Genomic DNA, 21,759 nt, shown 5'->3' on the forward strand with positions numbered 1-21,759 from the left:
CAGTGATTTAAAGGAAAAAGATGATGGGAGAGAAATGAGGCTTTTTAAAAAGAAGCAAATAGAATTTCTGGTGAGGCTTTTTAAAAAGCAAATAGAATTTCTGGAGATGAAAAATATGTGAAATTAAAAAAATCTCTTGGCAGAGGCACCTGGGTCAGTCAAGTGTCCTTTGACTCTTGATTTCAGCTCAGGTCATGATCTCACGTTTCGTGGGTTCAAGCCCTGTGTCAGGCTCTGTGCTGAGAGTGTGGAGCCTGCTTGGGATTTTCTCCCTCTCTCTCTGTCCCTCTCCCGCTTGCACGAGCATGTGCCGTCTCTCTCCCTCAAAAATAAATAAATAAAAAAATCTCTAGAGAGGATGGATACCACATTTGGAACTGTAGAAAAAAGAAGTAACATACCAGTGGTAGCAATCCAAAATGACACGCTCAGAGAAAATATGAAAAAAAAAATTTTCCAGAGCCTCTTGTGACCTATGGGACAATATAAAGAGGCTATATATGCATTTAGAAGACTTCCACTGCCTCCATTTTTACCTTCAAACTTTCTAAGTTCTTTCCAGTTTACTTTTAACTTAGGCAGAAAACACTGAGGGCAGAGTATTCCCAGATGGGACCTGAAACTACCCCCTCAAGGAATAAGGACCGCCCTGAGCCAGCAAGACCCCACCACCCATGATTGACCTCCAGACAAAAATCAATTTGACCTTCACTGCCCACCTGGATATACTCACTGACCTGTGTCTCACATTTTCTATATATAAACCATATAGGTATTTTCAGCACTTTGGAGACAGTCTTTGAGATGCTAGTCAACAGTCTTCCTGGTGTCGGTCTCACTGAAACAAATTTCTCTCATGTTTCACCACCACTAGTTTCTCTGCCTTTGGATTTTGTCAGCTTAAAAGTAGCTAGAGAAAAAAAGGCACAGAGCACAGTAAGAATTTTTATGGCCTTCTCATTAGAAACTCCGCAAGCCAAAAGAAATGAAATAACTTTAAAGTACAAAAACAAAACCAACTGTCAGCTTGGAATTCTATACTCAGCAGGGCGAAACAAAGACTTTCCAGATAAACAAGCCCAGGAAAACCACATCCTGAAGTAGAGTCATCCTAGCTGACCTGCAGACCTGTGAGGAAGAAAAATAATTGCTTATTGTAAGCCACTGGGGTGGTTTTATGATAGGAAAAGATAGGCTTCAGTCGGCAGAGGCTAGGTTCTGAGGTCCCTGGGTGGGGAAAAACATTTATTTTTTGGAACAATGCTGGGAGTGTCTGACTGCAGCAAACCCCCTCGGGCATGAGGTTCCTCTTAAGAATGTAACAGACACCACCTACTCTCCCCCTCAGATTTCCCTCAGGAATGCGACAAAAGACATAACTAAAAATAAGTAGTAGGGGCGCCTGGGTGGCTCAGTCCATTGGGCTTCCAACTTCAGCTCAGGTCGTGATCTGATGGTTCCTGAGTTTGAGCCCCGCGTCGGATTCTGTGTCTCCCTCTACCCCTCACCCGCTAATGATCTGTCTCTCAAAAAAAAAAAAAAAAAAAAAGTATATTAAAAAAAAATTATAAAAAAATAAAAAGAAGTAGTAGCCTATAAAATGTATGACCCACAAGAAATGATAAGGCCATAGACCACCCCTCATACGATAGTAACGAGCCAATTTAGAATGGACAACCCAGCACCTAGAGTTATCAAGCCAGTAGGGTAGTATCTGAGAAGGAACTAAGGGTAAGGGAAGGCCGGGCGGGGGGGCATCCAGAACCTTATAAAACAAGGACCCTTGCCTATAGTCCGTGGACATTCACTTTCGAATGTCCCCTCTCTGTAAAGAGAGTTTTCATACTGTTCTTACTTTCTGAGCTTGTACTCTAATCAACTTTTGCCTGCTGCTCATTCTGTGTCCACCTCTTCATTCTTCGAAGCAGTGAAGACATATAATTCCCTACTGGAGAAAGGGACATAATTGGAAATCTCCTACAGATCTGTTACTTCTGCTATCACCTGCTTCCTCCTTAGTGGACTGTATGTTTTCCCTCATAACTACAGATTTACCTTTGTGTTTATAAGGTTTATAGGCTCAGAAATTAAAAGGATTTCTAAGATACGACGGAACTGATAATCTCTGTTTGCCAGATTTATTCATTTTCTTCTTAGATTATGACTTTGAGTCCTGACACACAACTGCAGAGAAATTGATGAGAATCCTAATCTCATCTCCCTGTCACCTAGAAGATGCTGTTTCTCTCAAAGAAAAAAAGGACCCAGTGAACACTATCAGGATCAACATTACATGAACATTAATAAGCACTAGTTACAAACTGTTGCACTTGAACTTTTTGATCTAGGTGTGTCAACTGTTAAGAAAGATTCACTATCAAGAAGTGATAATTTACCTACACTGCAAATGACGGGCTTACACTTAGTACTGTTGCCTGTATCTATGGGAATAAGATACCAAAACCATTCTTTCATTCAACAACTATTTATTGAGAAACTTTTATGTGTCAGGAATAAGCATTGAACAAAATAACAAAAACCCTTTGCCCTGGCGGAATTTATATTGGAAAAGTGCAATTAGACAATAAACAAAAGATGGGGGTGTCGGGGTGGCTCAGTGGGTAAAGGGTCCAACTTCCGCTCAGGTCATGATCTCACAGTTCATGGATTCGAGCCCCACATCAGGCTCTGTGCTGACAGCTTGGAGCCTGGAGCCTGCTTCAGATTCTGGGTCTCCCTCTCTCTCTGCCCCTCCCCTGTTCATTCTCTGTCTCTCTCTCAAAAAACGAATAAACATTTTAAAAAAGACAATGAAAGAAATGAATAATATGTTCACACTGTGGAGAAAAACTAAGCAGGTAAGGGGAATGGGGCGTGCCTCTGGGTGAGGATTTGAAATCGAGTGGTTATAGGAGGTCTCTCTGATTATGTGCTATTTGAGCAAAGACCTGAAGGAGGTAAGGGAGTGAACTGTGAGGATATTGGGTAAGAGAATTTCAGGCAGAGCAAGCAACAAGTAAAAAGGCCCTGAGCTGAGAATGTGCCCGGATTATTCAGGAAATACCAGTGTCCGATACTTTCCTTTGATTATATGATATCTGCGTGTAGGAGACACAAATGTTTTTCAATGTTGACTTTGTTGTTACTTTTCACATACCAGTAAGGGAGAAATATCAATGATCCTAGAGCCTTCTGCCTAAGAAAATATGTGCCCTGGTTGGACAGCTAAAGAAGAAAGCCTCCCTGAACATTTAAGATATGGCACAAGCCTAAAAGAGTTTTAGAATTGGTTATTCTCTTGTTAACCCCAATAAAAATATACCCGCCTTTCATTTTGGTACAGTGTCCCTGGATTAGCCCACTGTCAGTGATAGATCTGTGTATAGGTATTATTAGATACTGGAATTTGTAGATTTTCCTAGGCTGAACTACATACATGAGGTTTGCGGAATTGAATTTGTTTCTAAGTCATTTGCCCATTGCCTCCTGGTGCCACAAGTTGTATGTTTTGTTCTGTATGTTTACCTTTGTATCTGAGCACGCTGCTCTGCTCCATTGGTCTGTGGTGGCTGTTCTCATACCTTTTCCGTGCTGTTTTTGTTGCTTGGCTCTGCAACATGTCTGCAACAATATTTTCTAAAAACACCTCTTCCTCTTTACAGTTCTTTTTCAAGACTGACTTAGCTATTTATGCATTTTTGGTCTTTCACATACATTTTGGGACAAATTTATTAGTCCTCAAAAATCCAACAAAAATCTTTGATTAAAATTGAATTTACCAGATTAATTTGAAGAGAATGAACATATTAATATTAAGTCATCCTATTCAAAAATATAACTATTCAGATAATTTTATATGTCTTTAAAATTTTATGATTTTGTCCGTAAAAGTCTTGTACATTGTTGGTTAAATTGATTCCTAGCTATATTATGACTTTTGTTGCTGTTATAAATGGTATAATATTTTTAAGTTTAGATTGGTTATTTGGGGTGAAAAAAATACTATTGATTTTTATAATTCCTAAACTTGCTTATGAACTTTAATATTTTTTTATTCTGTTGGGTTTTTTTCTAAGTTGAATGACTATTTCTACAAATAATGTTTTAGTTTTACCCTTCCTACCCTTAGACCACTTTTACCTTTTTCTTTCTTATTGCATTGGCCAGGAACCTTGAAAATTTCTTAATAGTAATGGTACTGATGAGGGAGCATAAAGCAAGCTGACAGCCTGCAACCACCACCACCCCCCCCCCCTGCCCCGGTGGGATATGTGAGAGCTTCTTTTTGCCCAAGGACAAAAGAAAGGGAAAGAAAACAAATGATTAAACAAGTTACAAGAAAATTAGTAAATTTACAAGAAAAGGACCATCTTATCAATAGCGTAATCTCCAGGAACTCCCTACTGTCTTAATGTTAATGCTTTGCTAGAGGGAAAAACAACCCTAGCTTGACAACAGCTAGGCCTCCAGGATCCTGGGAGTCTTCTTTAGCATGTGGAAATCCCTTTAAGAAACTTCCTCTTGACTTTACCTCCCCAACTGCATAGCGTATAACCAGTCACTCTTCACAGCCCTCCCGCCCCCCTCCCGCCGTGCAGCTCATTCTGCCTATGGGTCCTGTCCCTGTGCTTTAATAAAAATCACCTTTTTGCACCAAAGACTTCTTCAGGGATTCTTTCTTGGCCAACATCTCTGAACCTCCATCACTCCAAAACCCCATCACTTACTTCTACATTTTCTATATTTTTGCTGCCACCTTCTGGGAAAAGATCTGATATTACAAATCTCTAACTTGTCCTCCAGCTGTATCCGCCCAGCCATTTTTATCTATTTATTGTCTTTTCCCTCCAACTATTTTATTTAGTCAAAGAATAACACAGGGACCTTCAGTAAATTTGCTTCAGGAATTTAGTCACCCGAGGAAGGCAGTCATTAAACTATTGTTAAGAAACAAAGACAAAAACTGAAGTTAAAAGACAGAGCAGAGAGGAAAAAGCCCAGACATTCTGGAGTGACCGTTGTACACAATATTTGGGGTATGTGGTTAGCCATCAGCTTGAATGAGACAATGGTGGGGGGGGGGATCAAAGAAAACAATTTCAGTGGCTTGTGGACTTTTGGAAAACCTTGAGAACTTAACTAGGGAGCCTGTACCATGCTGTCATGCCTGCCAGTGTGTTTGTGGCACCTTGTCAAGGCCAGATCTTCACCATGTCCCTCATCAGAATTTCTCCTTTTTCAAAACTCACATTCCCACTTTGAAATTATTTCTTATTCTTGTTCATATTGCTAATATCTTCCTGTAACTCCTTACGTATATTCATCATGCATATTTTACGTTTTGGGGTCATCTGTTCTAATAATTTTGATTCAGTTGGTATGTGTGATTCAACCTGTTGTGCATTTTATGATCTCTTTGTCCCACTTCAGGTGCCAGGTTATTTTGGCTTGTGAGCTCATGTGCCCGTGGGAGCGTCTGGTAATATGAATTGGGGAGGAGTCATGTGTGACCCTCCAGATGGATTTAAGAAGGAAGTTACTGAGCCCCAATCACTGCAAAATGAATGCTAATCACTCCCATTTATTGACACTCCACCAGGTAACTACTCTAAAAGTTCCGCCTTTAATCTGTTGGGAAGAAGTATCTTTGACAAATCAACTCCCTAGTTCGTAATCCATCAGCTCTGGGATTTGGGAGGCAAGGAAAGGGTGAGGAAGCAAATGTCTGAAGCGAGCTGGACAGCCTGTTTTTTTCATCAACTCTTCTCCCCTGACACTCGCCCTAATGCTTCTACCCTGATGTAAGACATGGGAAGGCTTAGGAGGTTGCTGCCCGTGTCCTCTAAGCCTTCTCATGGCTGCTCCCAGCTGCCCATGACCCCGGGCTGAGCCTGCCCCAACCCACCCCCAAATAAACACACGTACCTCCCACACCATTTCTAAACTACCTTCAGACTCCCAAGGGGTTTCTCCTTTTGTTGTAGTGGTGGTTGTTCATTTCTCAAATCCATGCTTTTTTCCTAATTCTAGAATTTCTCTAGGGTTCATGGGAAAGAAAGGAAGCTAATGAGTTCTGAAGCTATTTCATTATTTCTATAATAGTAAGATACATGGTGTATTCATTTCCTAGGGCTATCATAACAAAGTATCCCTGACTGGGCGGCTTAAATAGAAATTTATTTTTTTATAATTCTGAAGGCTAGAAGTCCAAGATCAAGGTGTGTGCAAGGTTGGCCTTCCGAGGCCTCTCTCCTTGGCTTATAGCTGCCATCTTCTCCCCATGTCTTCTCATGGTCTTTCCTCTAACTATCTGTGTCCACATTTCTTCTTCTTATAAGGACACCAAATATGTAGGACAAGGGCCCAGCCTAATAAGTTTCTTTTAATGTAATTACCTTTGTAAAGACCTCTGTCTTCTAATACAGTTACATTTTGAGATACAGCAGTTAGGACCTCAACACATGAATTTGGAGGGTACACAACTCAGCCCATAATATATGGCATTTACATTCTATTTGGAGCTATTTTGGAGCATTCCCATTTGACTTAGCTTGTTTCTCATGTTTTGACTTTCTCTCTCACCACCTCAGGTTCTCTGGTCCATTATATTAAGTCTCTTGCCAATATCTTAAGTTGGTTTCCCTAACAAAACCCCCTGTGATGGTAACTCTGGATACCTTCTCCATGCTTGCTCTGAGTTCTGGGAGATGCCTTAGAGATCATACAACAGGTAGATCAGTGCTATGGTAAATTAATGACCACCAAGTCTTGTGGGCACTAATCCTCCCTGGCACCCCTACCACGTTTCTCTCCCTATCTTGCCTTTCCTGTCCACGACTCCTACTGCGAACCTCTGCTCTCACCTCCAACCTCCAATCTACTTTCTGCTTATGTTCACCTCCTGCTTCACAAAGGAAATAGTAACCTTCTAAAGAAAACCATTTTAGCTTTCCACCCCCAAATCTTCACCTATGCATACCTGATCTTGTTTTTGTTTAAAATGTTGGTATTTTAGGGGCACCTGAATGCCTCAGTCGATTAAGCGTCTGACTTTGGCTCAGGTCGTGATCTCACAGTTCGTGAGTTCGAGCCCCGCGTCAGGCTCTGTGCTGACAGCTGGGAACCTGGAGTCTCCTTCCCTCTCTGCCCCTCCCCTGCTCACAATCTGTCTCTCTCTCTCTTGCTCTCAAAAATAAATAAAACATTTTTAAAAACTTAAAAAAATAAAATATTGATATTTTGTTCATCATAGATCTTTTGCATTATTTTTTATTTATTATACAAAATAATGTTTATCTTAATTACTGAGTTTTTGGTGCTTCCTTAAATTTTGTGAGTGAGTGCCTTGTTTACTTCACCCTAGTCCCGCCCCAGATCCATCCATCCATTCTTCCTTCCCTCCTTCAATTTTTGAGTGAATACCACCACCGGTTTTCTGAATTCCCCTCCTCTCCTACCTTCTCAGGAAGCTTGAATTTTGTACTATCCATTCTCTCTCCTGTATTTTCCATGTTTTCCTTGCAAGTGGACCTTTCCCTTCTGTACGTAAATGGGCTCAACTCAAAATTTTCCAACTTAAAAAAAACAAACAAAACATTTTCCTCAACCTCAGAACCCCTACAGCTGCTGTCTTCTCTCTCTGTTTTCCCCTTTGGAGCTAAACTTCTTGGAAGAAATGTCTCTCTTTCCACACCATCCACTCACTATACAATCTGCATTAGTTTGGATTCCACCCTTACAGTCCAGGGCCTTTACTTCTCCATTGAGCTCGCCAGTTAACTCCATGTGGTTAACTTAAACCCAGTAAGCTCCTTTCAGAGCTCATCCTACATGACCTTTCAACAGCATCCGGCATTGTTGGCCATTATTTATTTACTGAAACACTTTCTTACTTTGTCTGTATGACAACACGTTTGCCTGGCTTCCTTCCTTTCTCTCTGAGAAAGATTAAGAAGGAATGGTCCTTCTTAATCTCAGTGGTCAGTCCCCCCTCTTGTACTCAGTTGTTTAAAGCAGGAGTTCTGTCATGGCTGGATCCTAGACCCTCTTCTTTTCTCTTATTCCTCTCTCAGTGTAGACTCTCACCCTAGGTGTTCTTATCCATTCCTCTAGCTTTATTTACCATCCATTTGCCAATGATTCCCAAACTTACATTTCTACCCAAGGTCTTAATTCTGAGCACCAAATCCACATAACTAATTGCTTATTCACAAACACCTCAAACATTTCCAAAAGTGAATTCATCACCTTCCCACCAAAACCTACCACTTGTCTGTGGTTTCTTTTCTCAGTAAATGGTTCTACCATCCATACAGTTGATGAGACCAGGAACATGGGATTCACTTTTGGCTTTTCCTCTTCTTCACCTTCCTTAATCAATACGGCTGCAAAGCTCAGAATGACCTGGGTTGTTCTTATCTCTCCAGGTTTAGCATGAAATACCTTCTGTGTCTTTCCATACTTCTTTCAGTACCTCAGCATTCTATGCTGGTTCTCATCTCAGGCATTTTCCAGCTAATTTCTCTCATTCTTCAGATTAGAATTTAAATTTCACTTCTCCAGAATGTTTCCCTCAGGTTCCCAGATTTTGTTCGTTTCTGCCCTCTATGACTTCTGCTTCCTTCCTTGGCATGTTTGTTAGAATAAAGATTTGACCGTGTGAGGAAAAGACCTTACGTAGCAGTAGCTTAAATGGTATGGGATTTTACTTCTCTCAGAAGTCCTCGTTGGGATCTGTGGTGCAATATGTCAAGGCCCAGAGTCATTTTACCGAGTTGCTCCACAGTTCAGAGTATGTTGACCTCATCCCCCTGTTACAGGCAACTTGGCATTCCGTGTGCATCCCAGCTGGCGGAAAAGGGGGGCATTGAAAGAGAGAATGTGCGTTTCCTGTTAAAGTCACACCTGTAAGTCCTGCATACGACTTATGCTTAGATCCCATCTGTTGACACTTAGTCACATCACCGCACGCTAGTCACACAATAGACCGGTGAAAATATTGTCTTGGGTTCTGTGAAGAGTTAGCCACGGAGAGTCGGAAGTACATTGTTGAAAGAGGGCAGATCAAATATTCGGTCGACTGGCAGTCTCTGCCACAATCCCGGTGAACGCACATATCCACAACCACCCTTCTTCCTGCACACGAAGCGCACTCATCTTTTCTCCAGTGGAGACCACGCCCCCCGCCCCCAGATCCCATTCAGCAACCAGGGCCTCCAGCTCAACCCTTAGTGTCTCTGGCTGATGTGCAGTCCCTTCCATCAGGCTCGGACGGGGCTCTTGCTCTTGCTCCCACCACTTACAACCCAAAAGATAAGTTATGTGCTCTGACCATACCTGACATAAATAGTGGGGGTAAGACCGGGATAACTGGAATAAGAACGCTTCTTTGGGGAAAAAAGAAGAAGAACGGAAAACCTAGACAGTCACTGGGCCATGCAAATGACCAATACTGGCTGAACAAGGAACTCAAGAGACTCTGGGCCCAGATTGGTTAAACTCGTGGCAAACACTGCTTCCGCTCTTAGGGGGATTGGGAAGATTTATCTCTCTCATCTTTACCTTCTGTGGCTCCCATCTGATAATATCCATTTTCCTTATATTTGTTTGACAGAACGCCTTGGCCGTGTAAAACACTTGAAAGTTTAAATCATCTGATTCAGGGGCATCTGGGTGGCTCAGTGGGTTAAGCATCCCACTCTTGATTTTGGCGAATGTCATACTCTCACCGTTGGTGAGATCGAGCCCTGTGTTGGGTTCTATGCTGACAGCACGGAGCCTGCTTGGGATTCTCTCTCTCTCATCTCTCTGTGCTCGTCCCCTGCTGCATACACACATTATCTCTCTAACTCTCTCTCAAAATAAATAAACATTAAAAAAAACTTTTTAAATTCAAATAATTTTATTCAGTTTAGATATATATGCATGCATATATATGGTACATCATATATAAAGTAAATTACACTTTACCTATAAATTACTTATATATAATATATATTCTTACATATAGTTATAAAACTTATTGGGTGACTTATAATTACTTTACATATTTTTTTAACTACATATAATTTTATATATACATATATTTTACATTTATAGATATGCATGTACAAACGTATATACATATATAATTTGTACCTTAATTCCTTGTTCCCTCCTCTTCTCGCATAGTATCATGTAATTGCTTAGAAACATTTGTCTGGGGATGCCCGGGTGGCCGAGGGGGTTCAGTGTCTAACTCTCAGTTTTGGTTTTGGTCATGACCTCACAGTTCCTGAGATAGAGCCCTGTGTTGGTATCCGTGTGCTAACAGTGCGGAGCCTCCTTGGGATTCCCTCTCTCCTTCTTTCTCTGCCCATCCCCCGCTCATGCTGTGCAGATATGCGCACGCGCTCTCTCTCTCTCTCAAAATGAATAAATAAACTTAAAAAAGAGACGGAGAAACATTTATGTGACCTGGAATAAGTCATGTCATGTCTCATTTTGAGCAAAACAAATAGGTCTTCTGCTCAACCTGCAGCGTAGACATGATGACCCAGTGACGGGAGGTATGTACAAATTTTGACCATTTTGTTAAATAGATCACCCATGAAAGTTAATTTTGCACATTTTTATATGTCTTTGTTTACATAGGCATGCCTAAACCTGCATGTTAAAGATGTCAGACTTATTTTGAAATTGAGCAGAAGGAAATCAATTTGGGTTTTTGGTATATAAAATAAAATAGATTTACTATGACAAAGAACTTCAGATATTTACTTACCATTTGAACTATAAATGATTCCTTTGAGGGTTATTGTAACTCAACTGAGTCAAATTAAGAAATAAGAAAAATATAGTAAACATTAGAAATAAATTGTATTCTAAAAACACATTATAATGTATATTTGTACTTTTGTTAAGCTTCCTAATATCCTTAGATTGTAAGATTGATCCTCAGGAATTCATCAAACTATTTAGAAAATTATGGATTTTCTCTGATTACAAAAACTATGTGTGTTCAGTTGGGAAAATTAAGAAAATAGAGACATGCATCCCATTGAGATGGTAATAACAATAGCACCAAATATCTTCCCTTGATCCTGACCCCCAGGCTGTACAAGAAGTTAGTTTCTTAAAATGCCACCAGAGGGCGATCAATCCAAAAATTACTCTATCCTATTATAAATAGGCTTTCATGCTGTGGAGATGCCAACAGGTTTTCAACTTCAGTTTGGGAAGAAAGAAAGAAAGAAAGAAAGAAAGAAAGAAAGAAAGAAAAGGAATTGAAATGTCTTAGCTTGGTAGAAAATGTATCTGAAAAGGTGTTTAAATTTTTTTTTTTAATTTTCATCACTACCTTTTCTGGAATCGAATTATACATTTCTGAATATAGCAAACATTTGTTGAGTGCTCATGTTATGATAGGTGCAGTTGATAAAACTTGGTCTTCATGTTTTACTATTAATATTTTCTCTGGGTAAAAAGGGATACATAAACAAATGGATTAGTATCCAATATGTTGTGTACCACACAAAATATTGAATGCAGCAAAGAACAGGATTAATTCTGCTAAAGGCAAATACGGGAGAAGAATGTTTCACAGAACTGAACCTTTGAAAATGAATAGACACACTGAATTTCCAGGTTAGAGGGGTGGATTGAACATGTGCATTTAATTTTCTTCCCTCTTGAACAAACATTAAAAATAGGAAGCGTTTTGTTTTCAGACCTAAACCCACAAGCATTATGCAAGCAGGTGATGAAACAATAGCAAAAAATTTTGGAAGCTGAAGAACCTGTGGAACATTGGTAAGGGATTTGACAGACCTGAGAAAACAAAATCCCAAACTGTCAATGGGAAAGTTGAGAAACCAACTATACTTACACAGCAAAATCTGCAAAGGGCACAATTCCTAGGCTCTTAAAGTTAGGAATGACAAGTAGAGGACTGGAGGTCAAAGGGAAAGAAGACCTGATATCAGGAGGACCAAGGTGAAAGCTATTTGAGAAGAAATTAGAGCACTAGACCCTCCTTCACCCTGGCACAAATCAATGATGGGGATTAAGAGATCACCCCCGTCCCAATCTCTTACCCAGAATGGTCCCCAGAAGGCAGCAGCAGTTAGACCGCTACCCAGTAGGTGGAAACTTGGAAGATTCTTCCTTGGAGGAATCTGGCTATCCAAAAAGAAAGTATTTAAAGATACTGACATCAAGGTTTTCCCAAATGCCTCCCCACCACCTCCCTATAGTGAAACTCACAAGCTCGCTCTTACTTCAAAAAAAGTTTTTTTAATGTTTATTTTTGACAGAGACAGAGCGTGAGTCGGGGAGGGGAAGAGAGAGAGGGAGACACAGAATTTGAAACAGGCTCCAGGCTCTGAGCTGTCAGCACAGAGCCCGATGCGGGGCTTGAACTCACGGACTGTGAGATCGTAACCTTAGCTGCAGTCGGACGCCCAACCAACTGAGCCACCCAAGTGCCCTGCAGCTCATTCTTATTTTTAAGTAGACCAGCAAGGATTACCAGACATCTGATGAAAGTCTGTTATATAAAAGATAGAGACCATAATAATAATAATAATAATAAACACAAGCAGAAGCAGTATCTTGGAGGAAACAAACGATTCAAGACTTAAAAGCAACAGTTATAATCAAATCCTCAAAGAGATAAGAAGGGATATTGCATCCATTAAACAAGAACCAAGGCTATGGAAATAGACAATTTAGGAAAACAAAAAACTAAAAAGAACTCTTGGAAATTAAAAATACAGTAGCAGAAAACAAATACGTGTGCTGTTCAATGTGGTAACCACTAGCCACTAGATTTAAACTCATAGTACTTTAATAAAATTAAAAATTTAACTCCTTATTTGCAATAGTTGCATTTCTGATCATCAAAGCCATGTACAGCTAGTTGCCAAATATTGGACATCTCCAATGTAGAACATTTCCCATAACTGCAGAAAGTTCTGTCGATAGCACTTGAGAAGGTAAGTTTGAGGAGTTCTCTGTAAATACGGAAGAGAATGGGGCGCCCAGGTGACTCAGTCAGTTGAGCATCTGACTCTTGATTTCAGCTCAGGTCATGATCCCAGGGTCATGGGATTGAGCCCTGCATAGGGCTCCTCGCTGAGCATGGAACCTACTTAAGATCCAATCTCTCTCTCTCCCTTTCTCTCTCCCTTTGCCCCTCTCCCCTGCTCATGTTCTCTCTCTCAAATAAAAAAAGTGAAAGAAAGAAAGAAAGAAAGAAAGAAAGAAAGAAAGAAAAAAGAAAGAAAGAAAGGAAAAGGATGACAAAGGGAAAAGATGAAAAAATCAGAACCATCCAAGTGATAAAAAAAAAAAAAAATGAATAATAGAAGTACCAGAAGGAAAGAAGAAAGTAGAGGAAAGAAAATAATAAAAGAAAAAATTTAAGAAAAGTTCTTGGGACTGAATGATATTAATTACCAGGTCAAAAGAGCCCAAAATGTGTTTAGCTCAATAGAGTCACTCTGAGGCATATTCCTGTGAAATATTAGAATACTAGGGGTAAAAAGAAGATATTACACATTTCCAGACAGGAAAAAATTGTAGCATACGTAGTATTAGGAAACAGAAGGGCTGCTGACTTCTCACTACCAACAGTGAAAGCAAGAAAGCCCTGGAGTATATCTTTCAAAATCTGCAAGAAAATTATGTGCAATGTGGAATTCCATACTTCATCAACTATTTATAGAGCATGAGAGTAGGACAAAGCTGTATTCAGACACACAAGATTTCTTATCTTCTGTGTCTCCTTTCCCTACTGAGGATGTGCTCCACAAAATGTGAGAATAAGCCAAGAAAGAGGAAGACCTAGGATTCAGAAGACATGAGATCTAACACAGGACTGAAGCAAGGGGAGTCCCCAGGATGATGGAGCAGGAAGATTCCAGCATGGCAGTATGAGTAAAGGTAAAGAGGATTGAAGGTACCTGGCGAGGTACTCACCAGACTAATAGCCAGAGATGCAGTGGAAGGAAATTATCTTATGTTGAAAAAATCTTGGTATTATAGTATATTGGCATTATACATTCTTAATAGTACCACAGGCAAGATCAATGGTACATCTGGGTAAATTTTAAAAACTAAATTAATAGGGGTACCCGGGTGGCTCAGCCTATGAAGCGTCGGATTCTCAATCTCAGTTCATCTCACAGTCATGAGTTCAAGGCCCGTGTTGGGCTCCATGCTGGACGTGAAGCCTACTTAAAAAAATAATAATAATAAAAAGAAAATGTTTTAATAAAATAAAATAAAATAATAAAAGATTATAGAAACATCCAGGCAGAAAAACACTAGAGCTATAAAAAAAGAATAGAAATGGGGTGCCTCGGTGGCTCAGTTGGTTAAGTGTCCAACTTCAGGTCAGGCCATGACCTCAACCGCTAGTGAGCTCAAGCCCTGAGTCAGGTTCCGTGCTGACAGCCCAGAGCCGGGAGCCTGCTTCGGATTCTGTGTCTCCCTCTCCCTCTGCCCCTCCCCTGCTCTCTCTCTCTCTCTCTCTCTCTCTCAAAAATAAACATTAAAAAACAAACAACAACAACAACAACAACAACAAAAACAGAACAAAAATTAAGCTGTATTCAGATTTCTCTGAAATAATATATTCTACAAGTCAGTTAATAATATCTGCAGCATTTTGAGGGGAAAAGTTTATGCCCCAAGAATTTTTCACTCAACAAGTTTCCTGTCATGTGTGATGTGAAGAGAAATTCTCAGATATAGAAGGGCCCATAAAATAAAAAAAATTAAAAAAAACTTGAATAAGTACTCCATGCAATTGGAAAATAATTAGATTTAAAATGAACATTTCATGATATAATTTTATTTATCATGAAGGCATTCCTTTGGTCATCATCAAAAGTATTAAACTCAGCACCATAGAAACCATGTGACAAGATCTCTTAAATCTCAGTGTGCGTAAAATCACCCGAGAGCTTGGTAATAATGTAGATTTCTGGTCCTCATTTCATTTTTTTTTACTTCAACATTATCTGGGCATCCTCAGAATCTTCATTTTCACTTAACACTTTAGAGATTCCAAGTACATATTAACACTGACCGTATGTTGTTGTGGAAATAAGATAGATGCTAAAACAGTTTTATTAATACTTTAATTGATTTATTATGAAATAATTCCAAGTGTGTAGAAAAGTTGCAAAATAGTTTAAAGCATTGCCATATCCACTTCACCCAGATTCCCCAGTTTTACCTTCTTTGCTCCCGCATTCTCCACCCCTCCTCCCCCCACTTTAATCTTTAGTCTGTGTTTGAACTAGTAAGTGCAAGCTTCTACATGCATAAATGTGTACCCAAAGACACTCTCAGATATCTCCTTAAGTTAGTGATTTCACTTCCATTGGATATATATACCCAGGAGTGAGATTGCTGGATTATATGGTAATTCTATTTTTAATTTGTTCAGGAGCCTCCATACTTCGTTACTGTTTTCCGTAATGACTGTACCAACTTAACATGCATTTTTGTTTACATCAGTATGGACTCGAGGCTTCCTATTTTATTCAAGGGGTGTACTCCATGACTATCATTGTTTAATGTTCAAATTGACCCAGATTTGCCCAAGGGAGACCTTTCATATCAGTTCCTGTGTCCTTTTGGCATGTTTCCATTGTTTTTAAAGCATTTCCCAACTTCCTGTGCAACAAAATGTTTCAAACACTCCATATATTTACCCACCTTGGCCCTGGCTTTGGAATCATTTCTCTAAGGAGTCCTGGTTCATCTTACTGAAGAATAATATTTGGAAACCATGTGCCCATTTCTACTGGGACACCATTGCAGATGAGCCCTGTCATGAACAGAGCTAGAAGATACATACATACTCTACATAACTATTTCTATATTTACCAGTCTTTATATAAACTATGAGTTCACATCAATGCCATCAGTTTCAGCCGAGCACCTCAGGGTTTATCTCCCCCTCTCATATTTGTAAACTCTTCTCCCACAGTAAAAGCCCAGTTCCCATTATTCTCAGTGTAGTCATTGGGTTATTCCTGTATCCCTCCCATGCTGTCTCGATTTCCATGAGCCCTATGGTCTCCTCACTCAGGTATCTTACTTAAGTTTAAATCTATGCAGAATCTATTACTTGTGCTTATTGACAAGAAATAAGCTTCTCAAAATAATCCATGGGAGACTTAACTGTTAAAAACTTAGCTCTCATTCAATCTCCTGAAAATGTGACTTTCAGTCACAAAATACTTGAGGAGCGCACTGTTATGAAACATGGAATTGATTTTTCTGTTCCATAGATTATACTGATTGAAGAAACTGGAATTTGCTTACGAAAGTAAATGAGCTCACCAGGCATATGTTAACTGACTGATTATATTCTTGTGTAGTAGGTTCTTCTATTAGTCAGAAAACTTCAGGATCTCTGGGGCTTCGTTTTCTGTTTCAGCCTGTTCAGTATAAAGTGTACCTTTAGCAGATCCCATTCCAAACACAGCAGGAAAACTGGTCCCTTTGATGTACTTATTAAGTACTTTCGTTAATGATGAAATAGTACTCTTGATATTTTTATACACATTGCCAATCAAATTCTTTAAAACAACTACCCTGAGTTAGGCCACGTCTGTGGTCCCACTTGATGGAGTGGGAAGGTAGGTGCCAAGAGATTCAGAGAACATTCGTCTCAGGCTCTCATAGCTGGGAGTTGACTGGTCCAATTAGAACTACATCCCCTAGGGCCACCTTGGGGGGCTCAGTCAGCAAAAAGCCCACTTCAGACCCTCTGTCCCTCCCCCACTCACTCTTTCTCTCCCCCTCAAAAATAAATAAACATTTAAAAAAAGAAACAGACAGAGAGAGAAAAAAAAAAAACTACATTCCCTACTCCAAATCCAGTAAGCTTTTCATTATTCTTTGGAAAAGAAAATAGAAAAAAGAAACTATAGTTATGTAACAACAGCAAAAAAAAAAAAAAAAAAACAAATCATGTCTTTCCCGATCTATGAAAATCTTTCAGTTTTAAAAAGCAATAAGCCCTTTCCCCTAGAAAAGTCAACCGTGAGGGAGTCATTCCAAAAGTGTGGACAGCACCATCAAATTTCCCTCCTACATCGGCTGACGCGGTAATCACCGTATTGCCAAAGGGGTTGGATGCCAGTCTTTCAACCATCTTCGTGGTGTGAGACGCCATCGCCCTGTATGCTTGCCGGCCCCATATTGGCCACCTTTTCAGCCACGCACACGCCTTTGCATCCTGTGGCACGGTCTCAAAGTACAGTTTCTGACCGGAAATAAGAGGTCACAGGACGCACCATTGCCCTGCTTAAGTTGAGCTATAGTTAATTCATTCCAAGGAGGGGGACATTTCTTCTACTCCAAAAATAAACTGGAAAAGATATTCCGTAACATCAAATCAATGATCCCAGGCTATTTGTTAGAGGACAACATGAGTAATTCTTTCGTTTTCGTTCTACTTATTTTACCGGTGTTATCTTGCTTCCTATCCAGGATAGTAGTAACAGCTGATATTTACTAAGCACAGTTAAAAATGCTCCTCAAATACACATGTAAAGGTTATAAAAATGGGTCTCTTCCTTTCCCAGTATTGGCCTAAGGCATAAGAACCCTAGATATTAAATATCAAAGTGAGTTGTAAGACCACCCCCGAGGGCTTTCAAAGCAGGATTCCATTGAAAACTGGTTATACAACTCATAACTACTTCAGCCAACTCAAATATATAAAAAAGCTGAAATTGTGAGAAAATGTTTGAAGACAGTGTATTTGGAGACAGGCACTTTCTGGATCCTTTCCCTATGGCTTACTTCTTCATCCCAAGTTAAGAAGGCCTTCCCCTGGGACATCCGGAGCTTCTTATGCGTTCTGCGCAATGAGGAAGCACAGTGGATGGTTGTCTGGCTTGTATCTGGAGCCATCTAGAGGGGAGGAGAGAAGGATCGGTTCGAAGCATCATTAACAGAGCAGAGTTGCTGCTGTATTAAAATCAACTTGCACTCCCAGAACGTCAGGACAAACAGTCCGTGTGTGGACCAGGAGGGAGGGAAGGCTGGCTTAGAGTCTTCTTAAATTCCGGCTGAGGGAGTGCCTGGAGGAATAATGGGTCTCTAACAGAGATTCTGCGTGGAGTGAGCGACTAAAAACGCATACACACGCGCGCGTGTGCGCATGCACACACACACACACACACACACACACACACACACACACGTGCACAGCCCACGGGCGGCAACGGGGAGAAAAATACTTTCCTTCCTCGTGAGAAGCGCAGTTGGATCGTCACGGTGGGGCACTCTGAAACCCCTGGAAAGGAAGTTCCCTTTCACATTTTCCAAGCCTAGACGGTGGAGAATCATCTTCCAACGATACCAGTTAAGTAAGAACTTTTCTGCCCACGCCCTTGCCCTTCCTCCCACTTCAGCGGATGAGAACTCCTGGTTATCAAATTGGAAGATCAAGATCAGAGAGGCGAGGTGAGCAAATAGAGGAGAATTGTGCCCCCTATAGGTTTCCGAGGGGAGGACCCCATCTCAGGGGAACTTGGATGAAACTGGAACCCTTGGGCAGCGGCTGTGAGCCGAGCGAGTCCGTGGGCTCGCATCCTAACGTTCTCTGGGCCAAGCGGCATCTGCCAGGCGCAAGGATCCATCATGTTCTCCTCCAACGTGTTTGACCAGCCGATTCCCTGGGTCTTCCAGAACCACTTCCCCATGCAGTACCGCTGCTTCTGGGGGTCCATGCTCGCGGGGCCTAATGACAGGGCAGATGTGGAGAAAGGAGGGAAGATAACTATGCCGCCCTCAGCCTCCATCTACCCAGCGGACTCAACATCACCTACCCCATGCTGTTGAAACTGACCAACCAGAACTCAGAGCGCATGGCCCACTGTGAGTTTGTGGCCAACGAGGGCGTCTGCTGCCTCCCACACTGGATGATGCAGAATTTGCTGTTGGAAGAAGGGGGCTTGGTCCAGGTGGAGGGTGGCAACCTTCAAGTAGCCACGGACTCCAAATTCCAGCCTCAGAGCCCCGACTTCCCGGACATCGCCGACCCCAAAGCAGTATTAGAAAACGCACGAAGAAACTGCCTGCCTGACCATAGGGGATGTGGTTGCCATCAACTACAACGAGATTTATGAACTGCGGGTGATGGAGACCAAGCCTGACAAAGCCGTGCCCATTATTGGGTGCGAAGTGAACCTAGAGCTCAATGCCCCACGGGGCTACAAGGAGCCCGAAAGACTAGTTCGGCAGGATGAGCCCACCGAAAGGCGAAGCTGACCACAGCGACTATGCTGGAGAGCTGGGCTTCGGTGCTTTCTCCGGCTCTCGAAAGAGACCGGACTGGAAGAAGAAAGGTGTAGGGCCCAGTCCCTCCCCAGTCAAGCCTGGAGACACTAGAAGGGGAATTCCCAATTATGAATTTAAACTTGGTAAGATCACTTTCATCAGAAATTCACATCCACTGTCAGAAAGGTCGAAGCGGTTGAAGCTGGCGGCAGATTCGTTGCCTTCTCTGGAGAAGGACCGTCGTTGCCTAAAAAGGGAAGAAAGCGTAAGTTGGGACTGTTGGCTGATTGGAAAATAAAAAAATCAGTTGCAAAAAAAAGAAAGAAAGAAAAAAGAAACTGGAAGCCTTTATTACGTGGGACATGACTTCCTAAGCATCAAAGAGTGATGGTCTTTTGCAACGTAGTGAGGTTCTAGAACTTTTTATTGTCATACAAGGATAGTCAGAAACATTAGGGAACTGCCTGGTTTTTCATTCAAAAAAGACCTCCCACTGAATAAATTATAAGTGGCCAATGAGAAGCAAAGGTTCTTTCTGATTACATCACATAAATCTTGATTATTCAATGTCTTGGTCACATATGAATTATTGCATTGAGTTCCCACAGCAACCCAGTGAGGTAGATCTATTGCTGTTCCCATTTTACAGATGTGGAAATAAGGCACAGAGAGGTGAAGTAACTTGTCTAAGGCCATACAGCAATAAAGGGTGGAGCTGGGATTTGACTATGAAGTTTAAGCTCTTTTTTTAAAATGTTTATTTATTTTTGAGAGAGAGAGAGACAGCATGAGCAGGGGAGGGGAGGGGCAGAGAGAGAGAGAGGGACACACAGATTTTGAAGCCAGTTCCAGGCTCTGAGCTGTCAGCCTGATGCGGGGCTTGAACTCGCGAACTGCGAGATCATGACCTGAGCTGAAGTCGGATGCTTAGCCAATTGGGCCACCCAGGTGCCCCAAGCTTAAGCTCTTAATAACCGTCTTATACAGCTTCATGATAATGACAGAGTATAAATATCTATAAAGATAGGACAGCCTGGTCTGATAGAATACATCATGATATAGTAAGCACACTTTTAAAAACAAATCCTCTTTGTTCTATGATCTCCTCACTACTCAATATTTGTATCTTTATGAGAATATGCATGATCATAATAGTTTGAAATTAGATAGTTCTTTATTAACCTTAAACTCTGGCCTCCCCTCAGTTCTCCCCTCATATCACCTTCTAGGAACTGGAATGCCGATGTGTTTGGGTCAGAGGCAAGGATAAATTTATATCCACGGTCACAGGGGTGAGGCCTCTGTCTTGACATTCAGTCATTTGGGGAATTGCTTTCTCTTCCACCAGGCAAACCCAGCGTGGTAGCTTAAAACTGCTTGTGTCTGGGGGTGCTTCAAGAAGTAGGGTGGTGGAGAGGTTCTGCCAGCCGCCCTGTCTCCTTTGACGCTTGTCTCTAAACCAGTTCTTCCAGCTTCCTCATGTGATGGGAGCTCTCCGAGTAGCCTTCCAGGATGTTCTTCCTTCCTAAGTTAGCCAAGTTCTAGTCTCCTGCTTGCCAATCAGACCCTTGCCAACGCAAGTTAGGGGGATTGGAGGCACTCTGATCTAGCTCTCGCGAGGGAGCATCTCCCTCCATATTACCCCTTAGATATGCCTCGTCATATCAGGCTGCTCAGGAGGCTTAGGGGAAAGGGGCCCAAGGGGCAAGTCATCGCGCTGTTGGGGGAGCCCCTGGAACTTGTCTCTAGCCGAGGCCAAATGAATCCTTCACGTCATTTAGGCCAGCTGAGAACTTGAGAGGCTTAAAGCAAAAGCCTTTCTCCTCTCCTTCCCTTTCCCTCCTCCTTCTCTCTTTCTCCTTTGCTCAACCCCTCTACTATCTCTCTCTCTCTCTCTCTCTCTCTCTCTCTCTCTTCCTGATGGTAAGAAAGGACTGAAGTGATTAGGAGCCTGACTCTCCCACCCTGTTCTTTCGATCTCAATACAATAGATCATCCTATCCCCTACGCCACCCAGTAGGCCATGCATTATGCATGAAGGTGCTTGTCTGCTTTGGGGAGCCCTCAGCGCCAGAAAAGTGCTGGCTGTGCACATCTGGGATTGGCATTCACACAGCATAAATGGACAGAAATGACAGGTTCAAGGCTGGGAATGCCCAAGTAGACTGGGAACAGATTCATTTAGGAACACTGAAAATCTATTAAATACCTCTTCAGAGGTGCCTGGGGGGCTCAATCAGTTACGCGTCTGACTTCAGATCAGGTCGTGATCTCACAGTTTGTGAGTTGGAGCCCCACACTGGGCTCACTGCTGTCAGTGCAGAGCCCGCTTTGGAGCCTCTGTTCCCCTGTCTCTCTGACCCTCCCCTGTTCGTGCACATGCTCACTCACTTGTTTGCTTGCTCGCTCTCTCTCTCAAAAATAAATAAACATTGGGGCACCTGGGTGGCTCAGTTGGCTGAGTACCTG

At 41.6% G+C, this 21,759-nt stretch overlaps 1 pseudogene; it reads left to right on the forward strand.

Annotated features, from left to right (window-relative positions):
* Positions 1–18,477: 18,477 nt before the first annotated feature.
* LOC125924013 (ubiquitin recognition factor in ER-associated degradation protein 1-like) lies at positions 18,478–19,977 on the forward strand (annotated as a pseudogene).
* Positions 19,978–21,759: the final 1,782 nt, after the last annotated feature.

The sequence above is a fragment of the Panthera uncia genome, chromosome B1, assembly GCF_023721935.1.
Source record: "Panthera uncia isolate 11264 chromosome B1, Puncia_PCG_1.0, whole genome shotgun sequence".
Taxonomy (NCBI): Eukaryota; Metazoa; Chordata; class Mammalia; order Carnivora; family Felidae; genus Panthera; species Panthera uncia.